Genomic DNA, 16,449 nt, shown 5'->3' with positions numbered 1-16,449 from the left:
TCCTTCTTTCCATCCTTCCGTCCATCCATATATCCACCTGCATTCGTCTTTTTGGCATTAACTGTGGACCTATCCCTCCATACACAGAAAACTGACTGACAAATAAGTCCTGCTTGGGAACCGCAGCAGCCCTCCATTACCCTTTATAGCTAACTAGCCCATAAGTTCTCCATCTGAAGATATTCAGAAACATCAGTCCAATGAGTCTGGAATTCTCCAACTGGATCCTTGTGAAAATCCTCTCTTCACTGCCTGGAATGTTTCTCCACTTCTCACCCCACTTGTTTGATCAGCCTCTGGTTCTCTTTCAGGAACTCATTTCCTGAAGCCTCTTGCCCCACCCAAGTGCACTGTGTAAAATTCTCAACAGCAATAAACCGCAAACACTCCTTCTGACAGTGACATAATTAGACCCCACAACACACATCGTTGTGTCACTACATTCTCTGTCCCACTGCTAACCATGAGATTTTGTTTATAGCCTATGTAGGACATTGCCACAGAAGACACCAGGCATCTCAGTCATGTGCCAATTGACATTCAGGACACCTCCTGGTCAAACAAGGAGTACGTCACCCTTTTCTATTATTTCCCTTGTGTTTGAGCCATTTCAAGAAAGCCTGAGAATACAGTAAAATCCTATGCCTTGTCTGCCCTTATATTTACTCACCAACTCAGGATATCTTCTCTCTCTCTCTCTCTCTCTCTCTCTCTCTCTCTCTCTCTCTCTCTCTCTGTGTGTGTGTGTGTGTGTGTGTGTGTGTGTGTCTGTCTGTCTGTCTGTCTCTCTTTCTCTCCTTCTCTGTCTTCATTTCCCCCTCCTCCCTCTTCTCCCCCCTGTGGCCTTACTCTTCTTGCAGTTTGAACATAGGAAACTGGCTTTTATGCTTCCCCACAACATATTCTGTTGGTATTATTCAAAGGAGAGGAGCAGAAGGACCATAGAGGTTTTGAGTGGCAGAGTGGAGGGAGAGGTATTTACATAGTTAACCCTGGGAACTAGATTCTTTACCCTGAGAATAGAAATCCCAGCAACTGTAACTTATATCATGGACTCTCCAGAAACTCACGGTTGATGCCCTCCATGACAATCACCGCAGTTACTGTGGCCTATCTGAAGTACCCACTGGAGTCACACTAGTTTTTAAAAGATACATGAAAGGAGCCTTCCTGTTAATGGTAGCCTTTCCTCTGTCCCTAGTGTCTTGTGAAACATAACATTCTTACCAAAGACTGGTAATCATCAAGTGTCAGTGACATACTCATTGACAAATAGAACATACGTATTACACATACCATCCCCAAGTCTCAGGAACCATCACAGAAGAGAAGGCAGGAAGACTTTACGAGCCAGGTGTGGGCAGGACCAGAGCTAAACAATATCTTCTGTATGTGTCGGGACCACTACACTCATAACAACTATGGTCGCCTTCACAAAACCTGCATGAAATCAAGCAAATCAACATTCTAGCATGGAGTAGGAAGGGGTTCGTGAATTCTCTAACTGAGGAGCTATGGACTATTGACAGCCTCTGGGGGAAGGTGGGTCAGTTTTAAGAGTACAGATCCTGGTAGGTTGACCATGCCATAGTGGATATCATCATACCCAGGAGTATGTGGACAATATAAACTAGAATCCATGGGTTAATTTAAGGAAAAAGGATACAAAGTTGAGAGGTTAGGGGTTGAGGTGAAGATGGGAGTAGTTTGGAGTAGGAACTGGGGGATGAATGTGATCAAACTACATTATGTGAAATCTCAAAAAAATATTAAATGATAATTATCCAAGATTTGGCACCAGAGGGCAGGAAGCTTGAAGTGTTGCACCTTGCATGTGCAACTTCGAAGGAAATCACAGCACCCATGGGAGGAAACAGCTCTCCATTTACTTCCTGTCAAGTGAATTCAACTTCTCTACAGCATCAAACAAGATGCCTGAATCCTAGAATCCTAAGGAAGAACTCTCAAATTTCAAATGCTATTCCCCTCCAAGCTGAGGTAAGGCAGGCTTTTCGACAGTTGGCACTTATTCTGAGTCACTAAGGATGCCCACATTCCTGGAGCAGAGAATGGCCAGCAGTGACCCTCACTTCCCTACAGCTCATCCAATCAATGAGCCAGAGAAAATAAAGAGTTCATACTCTGCCCTCTGCTGTCAAGTCTTGAAGCCCTTATCAGGACTGACGCTTCAGTCTAGCAAAGTCTGCAAATCCAGTGGCTTCCCAGGGTTCAAAGGCAAGACTCGGCCCTATCTCATAGTCATACAAAATTCACGAGCCAATTACACTCTCGACCTCTAAAACAGGAGGAGATGACAACCTAGAAGATGGCTAATTCTGAGGTCACCCTGACCTGGAGGTGAGGATTCATTTGTTCCTGTTCACATGAAATGTGTCCTGTTATGCAGCTGGAAGACCCAGAGCAAAGGGCTCTTCAGTTGAACAAATGCACATCGTGTTCCCTCCACACTCCCAACTCACATGAGCTTGGGCTCATTTCTTCTTTCTGGCCTCCAGGCGCCTCCGTATCAAGGCCAGGACTGAGGGCAAGCAGCAGAGGAAGAGAGAAGTCGGCTTCACAATTTCCGTGGTTTTCCTTCAGCATGCGTTGAGAAGGAAGGGCTTTCTGGTAAGACCCTCCTTGCTCACCTGCAGTCAGGTGGCATCCTTATTTGGGTGAAGTCACCTTCAATCCCAAATGTAAACAACCTCCTTCTTACACAGAACAAGGGCACAAAGACGAGGGTATGCTGGCAATAAATCTATCAAATGAGTAAAAGAAAGCAGAAGAAGAAGAAGAAGAAGAAGAAGAAGAAGAAGAAGAAGAAGAAGAAGAAGAAGAAGAAGAAGGAGAAGGAGAAGGAGAAGGAGAAGGAGAAGGAGAAGGAGAAGGAGAAGGAGAAGGAGAAGGAGAAGGAGAAGGAGAAGGAGAAGGAGAAGGAGAAGGAGAAGGAGGAGAAGAAGAGGAAGAAGAAGGGGGTCAAGCCAGAATATGTTCTATGAGTGTGAAAATGTACTCAGGCCCAATACTAGACCTTGAGGATCCTGAACAGCATGCAGGATTGTACCTTCCCTTGGAAAATGCAGGTTCTAAGACTGACCTCAGTCTGACTGTCAGTATGGTGAAGGCAGCTGTGCTGTTCCTCGGGGAGAACAGAAGACATATACCCCGTGGAGGGTCTGACATCCGGCTGTTGTCCCAAAGAGCCAAACCAGAAAGTCTGCAGGTCAAAGCCACAGGATGATAGTGAGGCTGACCAGCATGTGACAGTTTCCTGGGAGCTCCATGATGGCAACTATTCAGGACAGATGCACAGCCTGGCCTGCCAAACACAGAGGTATGGCGTAGAAACCACAGGAATCACATCTGCTGATTGAATTCCTGGAGGAAGAATTCATGTGATCCACTTCTGACCAGTCAGCTTTCTGTCAATTTTTCTACTTTATCTAAATAGTGGGTGTGGTCTTCTAAAGCATTTTCTACCAAGTCTCCATCTATCGCTGACTGTCACATACCTAAAAGTTTCTTGGGGGAGAGCGGTGTCTCCACCCAGCCCAAGCAGGTAAATCAGGTCCTGAGCTCACCAGTTTCCTGGGAGCATCTACTGAGGCAAACTGCATTAAAATCAGAGTGTAGGGTTTACCTAATATTCCCCTACTATTCACACACCAATTTGACTGAAGATAATATAGATTACAATCACGCAATAGACACACTACTACCGTGTGCAATATTCTTGTATATGAAATGTGAGGTACCATGCAAACTAGCACATGTTAACATTAAGTTGTTATATAAACTGGCCATGGTACCCCTTCACTGACAGAGAATGTCATACCAGAAAAGACACCTCCTGCAAGAAAGCAAGTTCCTTTCTCTGGGGTTCAACATATAGCACGCTGAGAGTAGAGTGGACTGAGGTCTTCAGAGTAGGGTTCCATGTGAGTAAGAGGACAATGACATTCATGTGCCTGCCTTGATGAAGAGCTCATTCCCATCATGGCACTGGGAACAGAACAATGATCTCAGTTACTGTCAGCTTGAATTTCCTTCCTTTGTAGCTCCAAATTCAGTGACATTCTGAGGTGAACAAGAAATCAGTTAAACAGCTGGTTGTACAGTAATCTCACTTATCCAGTTTTCCTTAAATGCCATATTCCCATAGAATAAATCCCTTTTCTGCGATTTAACATTCTACTGAACTTGTGAGGGAATAGAAAATTCTTTTCTGCATGTTCCTAGAAGGCATTTTAAAATGTGGAATTTGTGTGTGCTCAGGCATGCACACAAACACCTGATGTCCACATGTCAAATAAATGGAGCCTGGACTATTTGCTGTTCAATAACTCAGCTTACACATATGAATAAAGTGGCTCATATAATTACTAGAAGCACAGCAGTACTCAGGTGACATAGCTATAGCCAACAAAGACAGGTTTACTTCAATTGGCTGAAATTTTTCACTCATTTAATTTTTTTATGCTAAAAGCAAGTGTTTTCTTCCAGTTGGAAGATTTGAATTCTGGTCACTACAAAATTTACTTCCATAATCTTCTATATATATTCCTTAATTTGTAGTCAAATGTTCTCATCTACAAGTGTGTAAATTTAGGGCCCCAATGGGTTGGGTATCAATAGGAGGGTGTTTCCGTGCTGGGACAGGCTGTGGGAAGTGTCAGTCAAGGAGCTTAGGACAGACACCTTATGGAGATCCTGAACTGGGGACTTAAAGGCATACACAAGAGCTCAAGAGTAAAAGGGGATCTTGGTACTGAAGGCAGAGCTGCCAAGAAAGCATCAAGGACTGAGACAAAGACCATGTGAGGTGACACTGTCCAAGGCAGGGTGGTGATGAGCAGGGCTCTGCCACAAGCTCTCCCCTTTTACTAGTTTGTAAGATGCACTATGATTTCTTAAGGCTACAAAGAGTTCTGAAATATGAGAATTAGTTTGAGTTTTTTAATCTAAAAATCAATTAAATTCAGTTTTCTTAATTAAATAAAACAGAAAGATGCTATAAGATTGGACACTAATAAAATCTGTATTGTCTGAAATGGGAGATGATTCTGGCAGCTGTATCAACAAGATAGAATCAATCTTGACAAAATTATATTTAGTGGACAATTATCAAATGGATGATTGATTTTTCACTGAATGCATGCTATAATCCAATGTACCCAGGATGTGAGCACTAGGAGCCCAACAGTTTCCAGTCAAAACCAGAACTACATTTGTCTTCCTTATGGTATAAAAAAAAATCAACAGAATTCCATGAGTTCCAGTGAAGGATGTGGACGAGTTTTACGGGGCAAAACTTTTTATAAGTAGATAGCAGTGTCACACAGTGGGAGCACTCAAGACTCACTCCTCAGGAAATGTCCCCAAAATGGAGTGGGACTGTGAATTGAAGTCTCACATGTCAGGTCACCTGGTCAAGCTCCTCACCTCAATCCTACTCACAGGTTTAACCACCGCTATCTCTAAAACTGTAACATACATGTATCTCATGGTGGAAGGGCCAAGCCAGATTGAGCAACTCTAACCATGACTGACTTATTCAGTCCCCAAGAATCCCCCGACAACTGGGAAATAAGAGGCACAAAAAAAAAAGACATGATAGAGGTAAATGAAAATCTAATAACCCCCAAATTGCCATGTCTCACCTAGATTTAGTAATCTAGGATGCTGGGAGAGACAGTTCTCAATATATTTTTTATTTATTATAATAGTAAGAGCCGGCGCCCTGGCAAAATTTGGTTCTCTGAATGCAGAGTCAAGAGCAAGGACAAGAATTGGTCATGGTCATGAAGTTCTAGCCAGGCCAGGCATCTGCCTGCACTGTTTCCATACGGGAACCACCATCTGTGCTGGAATTTGTTATGTGGAACTGATGAGTTGAATTGGTGAAGAGGAATAGTGAGTACAGTCAGCACACTTAGGGTCACGTTTGTGAAGAGGAATAGTGAGTACAGTCAACACACTTAGGGCCACGTCTGTGAAGAGGAATAGTGAGTACAGTCAGCACACTTAGGGCCACGTCTGTGAAGAGAAATAGTGAGTAGAGTCAGCACACTTAGGGGCACGTCTGTAAAGAGGGCTGAAAACACCTAGTGGTACACACTGGATTTTGACTCACAGAAAGGAATCTTGATTGATTAGAACATTTCAAAAGTGGAATAAACATGCACACACCTACATATGTGAACATGCATGTATCACAAATATTTTAATTAAAAATAACACTCAGGGAGGACAGATCCTGAGGAATTACAACCAACATTAATCTCTGGCTTTCAAAAATGTTCATACACATAGGCATAGCATGCACACACACACACGCAAATATAAAAAGCATGCCAAATGAACCAACCAAATAAACAATATAAAAAATATAACTGACCCTAGAAAAATCAAAAGAGGAAAGTGGTTTCAGTAACCTAGACACTGAATAAAGATCTAACTGAAAGCATAATGTACTCTTGGGAAGATTGAACAACAGGAAAAACATATGGGTTAAGAGTTAAAATGTGGTACTTATTAAGAGGCATTAGATGAAATTAAATTAAACCATAGCCCTCTATAGTGGTGAGAATTAGCAAATAATTTGTTAAAAATATAGGGCAGGGGTTGGAGACATTGCTCGGCAGCTAAGAGCGATGACTAATCTTTAAGAGTATTCGGGTTCCACTCTCAACATCTACATACTTACAATGATCTGTAACTCCAGTCCCAGGGGTATGACACTCTCTTTGGCCTCCATGGACACCAGAACACATGTGATATACAGACATAAGTGCAGACAAAAGACCCATAAACATTAACCAAAAATTTTAATTATATGTAACGTATTTTCTATAATAAGATAAATATAACAAAACAACTAGGTAAAAGAGCAAACACTGCCACTAGTAAATAGAAATGATTGGAAGAGGAGGCTCCCAAAAGTCCTGTGAGTTATGTCAATGTGGGCTCAGAATACAAGTACTGAGCCGAGGTCCCAGTCTGCGTGGAACTCTCTGTAACTGTGAATTCCTATAAAGTGATTGCTTGGTGTTTCAGTTGACATTCACATAGGATTTCCCACAAGTGAAACCATTCATAAGCCAACTCAATATTCACACTGAGCTTTCTACTGCACCAATCGTGCTAGGTTTCACTGGCATTTTATAACAGAATTGGCTGTGTCCTAGCTTCATTTCTCTCACTGTAAAAAAAAAAAACCCTGATCCCCCTCCCAAAAAAAACCCCTTGGATTTGTTTGGGCTTAAAATTCCAGGTCACAAACCATCACTGAGGGCCATCGAGGCAGGAAGTCAAAGGAGGAAGCTGGAGGCAGGACTGCTTGCTACTCCACACAGCATTGCCTCTGACTGAGGAACTCACTTCCCACCAAGGAAGTCTGGCAGGACCCATGGTGGATACCGTTTCCTGGCTTGCTTGCAGACTCAGGAATGGTACTACCCATGGTGGGTTGCATGCCCTTCTACAAGAATTATCCCTCAGGATGATGACCCATAGAGATGCCACAGGACAATCTGATCTGGGCAGTCCCTCCACTGGCACTATGTTCTGAGACAACTCTAGGCTGTGTGAGTTAAAAGCTAATCAGGGCAGATTAACTCCATAAAACCCTGATTTATAAAATTTCATACCAGAAATTATAAAGAGCAAACTGTGAATAAAGAGGCTTTCCCTGAAAAGGGAAACCCTGGGGCCCTGGGGTCGCATGCCACAAGTTCATGAGCTGCCTCTAAGTCGTTAATGTGCAGAGTCAGTACATGTAAGACAGAATAGCACCCCTCCATGATGCTCCCCAGACAGCCCTGGCACCCTCCATGATGCTCCCCAGACAGCCCTGGCGACTGTTTCTCTGTGGTGCTCCTTGCTGATGTCTGAGGAGTCAGATTTACAGAGACAACAGGAAGAGGGCATGAGGGACTGGGGGAGGAGGTAGTGAGGGATTGTGGCAGAGTGCCAGGCCTGTAGGAGAAGGGGTCTGGGGGGAGGGCAGTGAAGGTTTCACAGCTAGGCAGCTGCTGGTACGGTTTCATCGTGCCCTGGAAAACTGCTAAGATAATAGAGATAACAGTTTTAAATGGGAGGACAGAGGGTGTGCCTAACTCGTAGAGAACTTGCCTAACATGCATGAAACCCTGAATTCAATTCTCAACACCACAGTAAAAAGGGGGAATGGTGGCCCCATGTTATATGTTAAAACTAGAGAACCAGAAGTCCAGGGTCATCCTCAGCCACATATGTGTTTCGTGGGGCCCAGTTAGGACTCCATGAGACCTTGTCTAAGTAAATAAATGAATGGATAAATAAATGAACCCATTTTCTCTATTAAGAAGTACAAATTGGGGAGGGTGGGAGAAGAGGGGAGGGAGAGGGAGCTGGGATTGACATGTGAAACAAGATTGTTTCTAACTTAAATTTTAAAAATTATGACGAAAAGACTTTCATACCACTAGTATTTACCTTTATATATACAAGGAACCTATAAACTGGGTGTCATCATTTCAGCCTATGTTCCACATCTGAGGTGAATGAAGCTCAGGGTGTCCTAGGGACTTTGTGCTATCATTCATCCAAAGGGTATTTTGGGCTAGAGTGCCACACAAATCTTGTTTCTCCAATTCCTCCACACCACCTTCTCCATACGTGTCCTACAGCCACCATCCAAGCTTACTTCCTAATTTTAATCCCTCTTTCATCCAACATGCACACAGGTGAAAATGACAAATCTACCATACATGTGTATGAAACTGCCAGTGAATAAAAAATACACACGTGTTGCCAAAGAACTGCTTACTCATCTAACAACAGTCATGTTTCTAGTAGTCACATCTCAACTGCCTATATTTACATATTTGAAACTGTATCTTTACGTGATCTAATTTTCGTACAACTGGATATATTTGAATTTTATCCCCTTTTTAAATTATACATATTATTGAAGATTTTTTAAAAACATAGAGACAGAGAGAGAGAGAGAGAGAGAGACAGAGAGAGAGAGAGAGAGAGACAGAGAGAGAGAGAGAGTGACAATACTTTTGGAAGAAGAGGTCATGATTTTGAGAAAGGGTACGGGAGCACATGGGAGGATTTGGAACAGGGAGAAGGAGGGCTGGAGATGATCCAAATGCCTTGTACTTATGTTTAAAATTCTCAAATAAATGTTAAAAATGGGTGAAAGAGGTTTAGACAGAGGAAACACAAGCTGCTAACGCCTATGTTAACCCATCTTCTTTAAGATGGGCATGAGCATCCCTGCTTCTGATAATCAGATTACAGAAGAGAAAAATGAAGAACTGTGCTGTGCCAGGAATGCATACAGCGGAACAGGATGTTGTGTGTATAAGACAAATACAATAGGCTTTTCTTCCTGTTGCGTACCACATATAACAACAGTGGCATCACTCACCCAAGGCATCTGGTCCTCCATCAGCTCAACACTGGCCCACTGATCTGTTCTCAGAACTGGAGGAACCAGCAGAAGCCCAGCTAGTAAGGACAGTTCATCTTGGTGTGTGACTAAGTAAAAGCGGACATGACAGAGAAGCTCAGCTCCCCCTCCTCCAAGTTAGAGAAGTCAAGGCAAGTCTGAGTTTCCTGGTCTTCCTTGGGGACAAGGGTGAGGTGTGGCAAGATTGCTAGAGTTAAGAGCAAATTCTGAGAGGAAGAACAGAATACTTCCACCTCAAGCCAGATACAAAACACTCAACATAAAGAGGGCATTACTCATCATAAAGGCACAGAGGCAGAGATACCAGTAAAAATCCATGGCATGAGTAGCATAATCCACTGCCCCTTTATTCACCCAGAGATGTCCATAGCATGCCAAATTTGGAGCCCCGTTGGCAATCATTGCAGTTCATTGCACCTAATGCTAAGAGGAGAGCCAAAGGCAGTACCTACCCATCTGACCTGACCTACCCATCTGTACCTACCCATTTGACTGATCCAAGCCACAGAAGCAAACCTGCTGCCTGAACTCGTTGTAACTCATTATCATCAAAGTACACTTATATCACATGAAAGCCCTTTGTTATTTGCAATGCCTATTAATAATTATTTCTTTTACTTGTATGTGTATAGGTGTTTTGCTGGCATGTGTCTTTGCAGCACATGTGTGCAGTGCCTACAGAGGCCCGAAGAGGGCAACAGATCTCCTGGGACTGGAGTTACAGGTGGTTGTGAGTCACCATGTGGATTTTAGGGACTGCACCCTTGTAGAAAAAGTAGTAAGCACTTTTAATCACTGAGTCATCTTTCCAGTCCCACCCTTTCTGTTTTCATAGGGATGGGTACGCATGGTGGAAATGAGACTGTATGGGAGACATCAACTCTTCTTCCTAGAAGAGGGGACTCTAATGGAGCCAGGGAGTGGGACAGGCAGCCACTGAAGATGAAGGAGAGCTGTTGGAAGGTTTAAATGGAAGACAAAAAGTTGCAGAGCTAGGAAAAGTCTGTCAGGAATTTCTACCAAGTTTGCCTTTGAGCATCCAATATTTCATTCTTTTCCCATTTTCTATCTGATCTTTAATGAGTTTACCTGACTTGTTCATGCCTAGTGAAGTTCTATGGTTCAAACAGAACCATGTCTTGTCTGGGGTGGTTCTTAAAACAGGAGTCACTCTGGGCCTTGGTCCCCTGTACAGGCTGTAGAGTATGCTAGGTGGCTCTGACCTTGAGAGTCTCCCTTAGTTGTTCCTGTAGGCAAATAGGTATGTTATGGTATCCACTGGATGAGCATCCATAACTAGCCATCACCAAGGCAACTGAATGGATGGCTCGCTGCTTTCTATAAAAGGTGCTGTGGCAAATGGGAAAAGATATTCAGTAACCCCACATCTGACAGAGGGCTGATCTCCAAAATTTACAAAGAACTCAAGAAGCAAGTCTCCAAAATACCAAAGGATCCAACTAAAAAGTGGACTACAGAACTAAATAGAGAATTTTCTTTTTTTTTTTTTTTTTTTCGAGACAGGGTTTCTCTGTGGCTTTGGAGGATGTCCTGGAACTCGCTCTGTAGACCAGGCTGGCCTCGAACTCACAGAGATCCGCCTGCCTCTGCCTCCCGAGTGCTGGGATTAAAGGCGTGCGCCACCAACGCCCGGCTCGAGAATTCTCAATAGAGAAGTCTAAAATGGCTGAGAGGCACTTGAGAAAGTGCTCAACATCCTTAGCCATCCTGGAAATGCAAATCAAAACAACTCTGAGATACCATCTTACTCCTGTCAGAATAGCTAAAATCAAAAGCACCAATGACAATTTATGCTGGAGAGGTTGTGGTGAAAGGGGGAACACTCCTCCACTGCTGGTGGGAGTGGCAACTCGTACAGCCACTTAGGAAATCAGTATGGAGATTCCTCAGAAAAATGGGAATAAACCTACCACAAGACCCAGCAACTCCACTCTTAGGCATATATCAAAAAGATGCCCATTCATACAACAAGGATGTCTGTTCCACTATGTTCATAGCAGCATTATTTGTAATAGCCAGAACTTGGAAGCAACCTAGATGCCCCTCAACCAAAGAGTGGATAGAGAAAATGTGGTACATTTACACAATGGAGTACTATTCAGCAGAAAAAAAACAATGGAATCCTGAAATTTGCAGACAAATGGATGGCACTAGAATAAACCACCATCCTAAGTGAGGTAACCCAATCACAAAAAGAGAAACATGGCATGTCCTCTCTCATATATGGATTTTAGACATAGATCTGGGGAGTGCCAGCCTACATTCCCATGGCCAGAGAGTCTGGGAAACAGAACCTTCATTCAATGGCTGATGGAAGCAGAGGCAGACTCCCACAACTAAACACTGAGCTGAACTCAAGAAAGCCAGTAACAGAGAGGGAAGACTGATGAGCAAAGGGATTAAGACTGGGCTGGTTTAACACCCAGAAACAGCTGACCTGACAAGGGTTAGCTCTTGCTAACTGATGGCTGCAGGCCTAGTAATCTATTGGGCCTTGGGTACTAGATCAGTATTTATCCCGGGTATACAAATGGACTTTGGGCACCCATCCAACAATGAGAGATGCACTCTCACCCTGGACTCCCAAGGGAGGGTCTAGGCCCTGCCCTGGATGAAATGATAGACTATGGGCACCCCCATAGAGGGCCTCACCCTCCCTGGGGAAATGAGGGGTTGGTGGGATGGTGTGGGAGGAGGGAAGGGAAAGGGAGAGGGACCTGGAATTGATATGTGAAGCAACCTTGTTTCTAATTTAAATTTAAATGTAAAAATAAAAAAATTTTAAAGGTGCTGTGGCACTGGCCCACAGCTCCTGCGCCATAGCACAGCTCACTGATGTGCCAGTTGGGCCTAGCCTATCACCAGGGCGCCTGCATACCCATGATGACATACCTACTGTCAACTCTGCCGAGTAGCTCCCTGCATCACTCTGATCTCTGAGCCCACTACTTTTAATGCCAAGGAATCAGAAGCAAGAGGGTAACTTTGTCTTTGTGTTTTGGTTACTCCTCACCATCTTCTGGGGAAGAAAGGGACAAAATTCATCTACCAAGGGAAATGCTATAGTAAATACCACACTTTATCAGCCCAAGAATCTAGTTCAAATTCTCATCTCAGCCATTTAAGATTAGTCTCCATAGGAAGTATGCATATGAATGAGCTTGAACTTGACTGTGTTCCAGTGAAACTGTATTTACAGACCCTGATGTTTGAGTTTTGCATAATTGTAATATGTCAAAAATAATTCTTTTCGATCATTTAAAAATGCAAGAACTATTCTTACCTTGAGTTCTATATAAAAGCAGCTATAGGCAAGATTTTATTAGTGGGCTGCTTGCCATCCCTTACTCTGTGCGTTTAAGGTTATCACCTAGAAAACTTGGGCAGCAGGCAGGGCATTGTAAAGGACAATGGCTTTTTTAACAGAAAAAAAAGCAAGAAGTCTACAGGCCAGGTTAGCAGTTTAAGGAAGCTCCCTGAGAGCTGTGACAAATATTCTTGTCCAAATGACAGGTAAAGAGAGAAACAAGAGGAGACCACAGCCCTGTTCACTGATCCTGTGAGTTGAGGCAATGGACTAAGGAGAGACAGAAATAGAGGGATGAAACTCAAATGATTCTGTAATTGATGCTTGATGTCCTACAGTATGAAGGTCACAAAGGCACTCCAACCCTGGGGAAGGAAGGAAGCATAACTTCACAGTTAGAACCAACCTAGAAGGGGAGTTAGTGCACACTGAACAGAGTGCGGGAGGCAGACATGCAGGGGAACCATATGAGAACATCCAAGGCTACTGAGCCAACCAGCTGAGGAGCTATTCATGACTTGATTGGTGCAGGAGGGTCAAGAACGGGTTATTTTTTATTATTTATTTCTCTTATACCCTTCTCTCCTCCCAATCACACCCCAACTCCCCTGTGCCCCCCATCCTCTCCTCCATTTCTTTCCAAAAGAAGGGCAGACTTCCCATGGAGAGCAACAAAACATGGCTTATCTAGTTGCAGTAAGACTAAGCACCCTCCCTTATATTAAGGCTGGACATGGCAACCCAATGTGAGGAAGTCAGAGAGCCATCTATGACAATGCCCTCTGCCACCTCACTGGTTCCCTGACACTATCCCTGGGCCCTGCTTTGAAAGAACAGAATGAGCATGGCTGAGGTCTCTATGTCCCTAAGGAAGCACAGAGGCTTTATAGTCCAGTGAAGGTGCAGTGGGGAAGGGACATGGTTCCACAGAATAGAGGAGTCTAAGCCACTGTCTAACCAGACTCCCTTGGTGTATGTATCAATTGGCCTGGCTCTAGACACAGTCCAAGATGAGGAAGCATAGAGCTCTGACTGATGGGGAATCATTGTTATGCTCCCCTGTTCTCGCCCATACGGATTTACAGTGGACATAGGTGCTTCCTGTACTTTCTCTATGACAGTTGGTATGCTAGTGGTTGGTTTCCTAGACAGCAAATGCACACTGGATCACCAATTCAGGTTCTGATTCCCTCCCTCACTCTGTAACAAAGGCAACACAGACTTTCAGAGAAGGAAATCACAGCATCATTTATGCCTTGCAGATGGCAGGAAGATTGGCTGACACTCTCAGGACAATGGCCCTGTGCAACTTTGAAATCTGACAAGGACTGGAGGATTACAGAGGGTTATTATCAGGTGAATTAAGCTGTCACTTCTGCAACCCCAGCTACTCCTGGCATTGTAACTGCACAGACAGCAGCACCTCCTGCATCATCTTGAGCATTCCTGAGGCTTTTTTGTTCTTAATAAGGTGTGTGTGCGTGTGTGTGCGTGTGTGTGTGTGTGTGCCCTCATGCACATACGCACACACATTGTTTTTATTTTTATCTCCTTTGTTTAAAATTGTAGTATCAAATGTCATCCAGTTCTCCTTCTCCCCTAGCTTTTTGTAAAGGGTAAAGGTAATATAATTACTATTTTCTATGAATTTGGTCACAGTACCTTGATTCTATTCAAACATTATTCTTGATATTTCCACAAGATTTGTGATTATTTCTTGAAATTCCTTGCATGTATATAGTAGTACATTTTGATAATAATATTCACTGTCATTACTCTCTCATGCCCCCTTCTACTCCCTATATCCTCTCCTACTTTTGTATCTTTTTTGGTGACCCACTGGGTTTTATTACAGTTGCTTGCAGAATCATGAGTGTGGAGTTATCTACTGAAGCATGGGCAACTTGCCAGCAACTACACCACTGAAGGGGACATGAAATTCTCCAGTAGCCACTAGCTTCCAACAGCTCCTTGGCTAGACATGGGTCTCCTGAGCCTCCTCCCTTATGCATGACTTAATGCAGACAAGCTCAGTGACCATCTCGTACCTGCAAGAAAGAGTTTCACAGTCCTCTCATCTTACATTTGCCTACGTTGACATTCTGACACCAGAATATGAAGCTCCAGGATATATCAGAGCATTGTAGAGACACTGTGACACTACTCAGGAATGTGCCTTCAAATGTATCTTCCAGGGGCAGTAAGACAACACAAGCTTTAGATTACAGTGGTCAATGGATACTAACAGACTGGTTTAATCTGTATCCTGACTACACAATGAGTCCCCCATATTATTGGTGGGACAGCATATATAAATATATTTATATATGCTGAAGGGTTGCCCGAGTGACACCTGCTGGTGTGCTGGTGTCCTTGGTGCCCTACTCGGCAGGCTTCAGGCAATGGAAATACCTGAAATTATGTCAAGAATCTGTAAGGACGAAGCAGTAAGTTCTGGGAGAAGGGCACCCATGCACATCCTCAGGGAGTTTGCGAATCAAAGACCTTACTGTTCATACCCTGGGATAGTTACATATGCAGTTGACCAATCACAAGAGGAACCAAAGCAAATGCAGTCTGCCACTGTCTATTCTGTTAAGGGTCTTGGGCGGGCACTGGTTGCTGGATATTTTACAAATGGTGCTTAGCCCTCAGGATCTCAACTGTGGCATGCCTACTACATGAATAGCACCTTCTGGTTCATCACATTATTCCATGGGCTTCAGATACGGGAGGCTAGGGCTCCAATGCTGATGACCCTGGTCTTATTATGCTGTGAGTATATAACCCCGTTGCCATGATTAACTGAGTCTTGCTCCCTGGCTTCCCAATAGAACTGTCTTTAGCTGATTTGCTAGCCTACTCCGGTCATCTAGTTTGGAATCTCTTCAGATCTTGGAGCACTGGGCTTCTTCCCTGACTCTTGGCAATCAGTGGGAGAAAGGATCCCCAGGCCATGAGATCTGGCTTTAAATCCATCTTGCCTTACATGAACTCACAGTGAGATCTCAAGATAGAGGTAGCAGTGGAAGTATCTGAGTGACCCTCATCCTGTGACATTAAGAAAGTCAAGGAATGTGGGGAAGGAGACGGAGCTGGAAGAGGACAGAAAAGTGGAGCCAGGCACGGAGAAGTGGTTCTGTACTTCCTTCATCTTTGTCTGTTTTTATCGTTTTAAACTGTGGCGGGGGTGGGGGGGGTGTCAGAGAGAGAAAGAGAGAGAACTTGAGCATTTTTATGTGCCTGAGTGCAGTGCCCATGTGGACAATTTCAAGTGCCAGTCTATACTTCCCATCTTGTTTGAGAATGGATCTCTTATCTGCTGCTGCAAACACCACGCTCACTGGCATGCCAGCTTCTGGGGATTTTCTTCTCTCTGCTTCCTATCTCACTGTAAGAGTACTGAGCCAAGAATGCTCCAGCAATGGGATCAGCACCTGTCCCTGCCACTCAGCTGGCTTTTGGGAACCTGTTCCCCATGCTGGATTACCTCACTCAGCCTTTATGCAGGAGGAGCTGGGTCCTGCCTCAACTTGATGTGCCTTGCTTTGCTCAAGCCCATGGGAGGCCTACACCTTTCTGAATAAAGGAGAAGTAGATGGGGCAGGGGGGAGGGGTAGATGGGAGGTGAGGAGGGAGAGGAAACTCTGATCAG

This window comes from Mesocricetus auratus, unplaced genomic scaffold, assembly GCF_017639785.1.
Source record: "Mesocricetus auratus isolate SY011 unplaced genomic scaffold, BCM_Maur_2.0 Super-Scaffold_100031, whole genome shotgun sequence".
Taxonomy (NCBI): Eukaryota; Metazoa; Chordata; class Mammalia; order Rodentia; family Cricetidae; genus Mesocricetus; species Mesocricetus auratus.
This window is presented reverse-complemented; position numbering follows the sequence as displayed.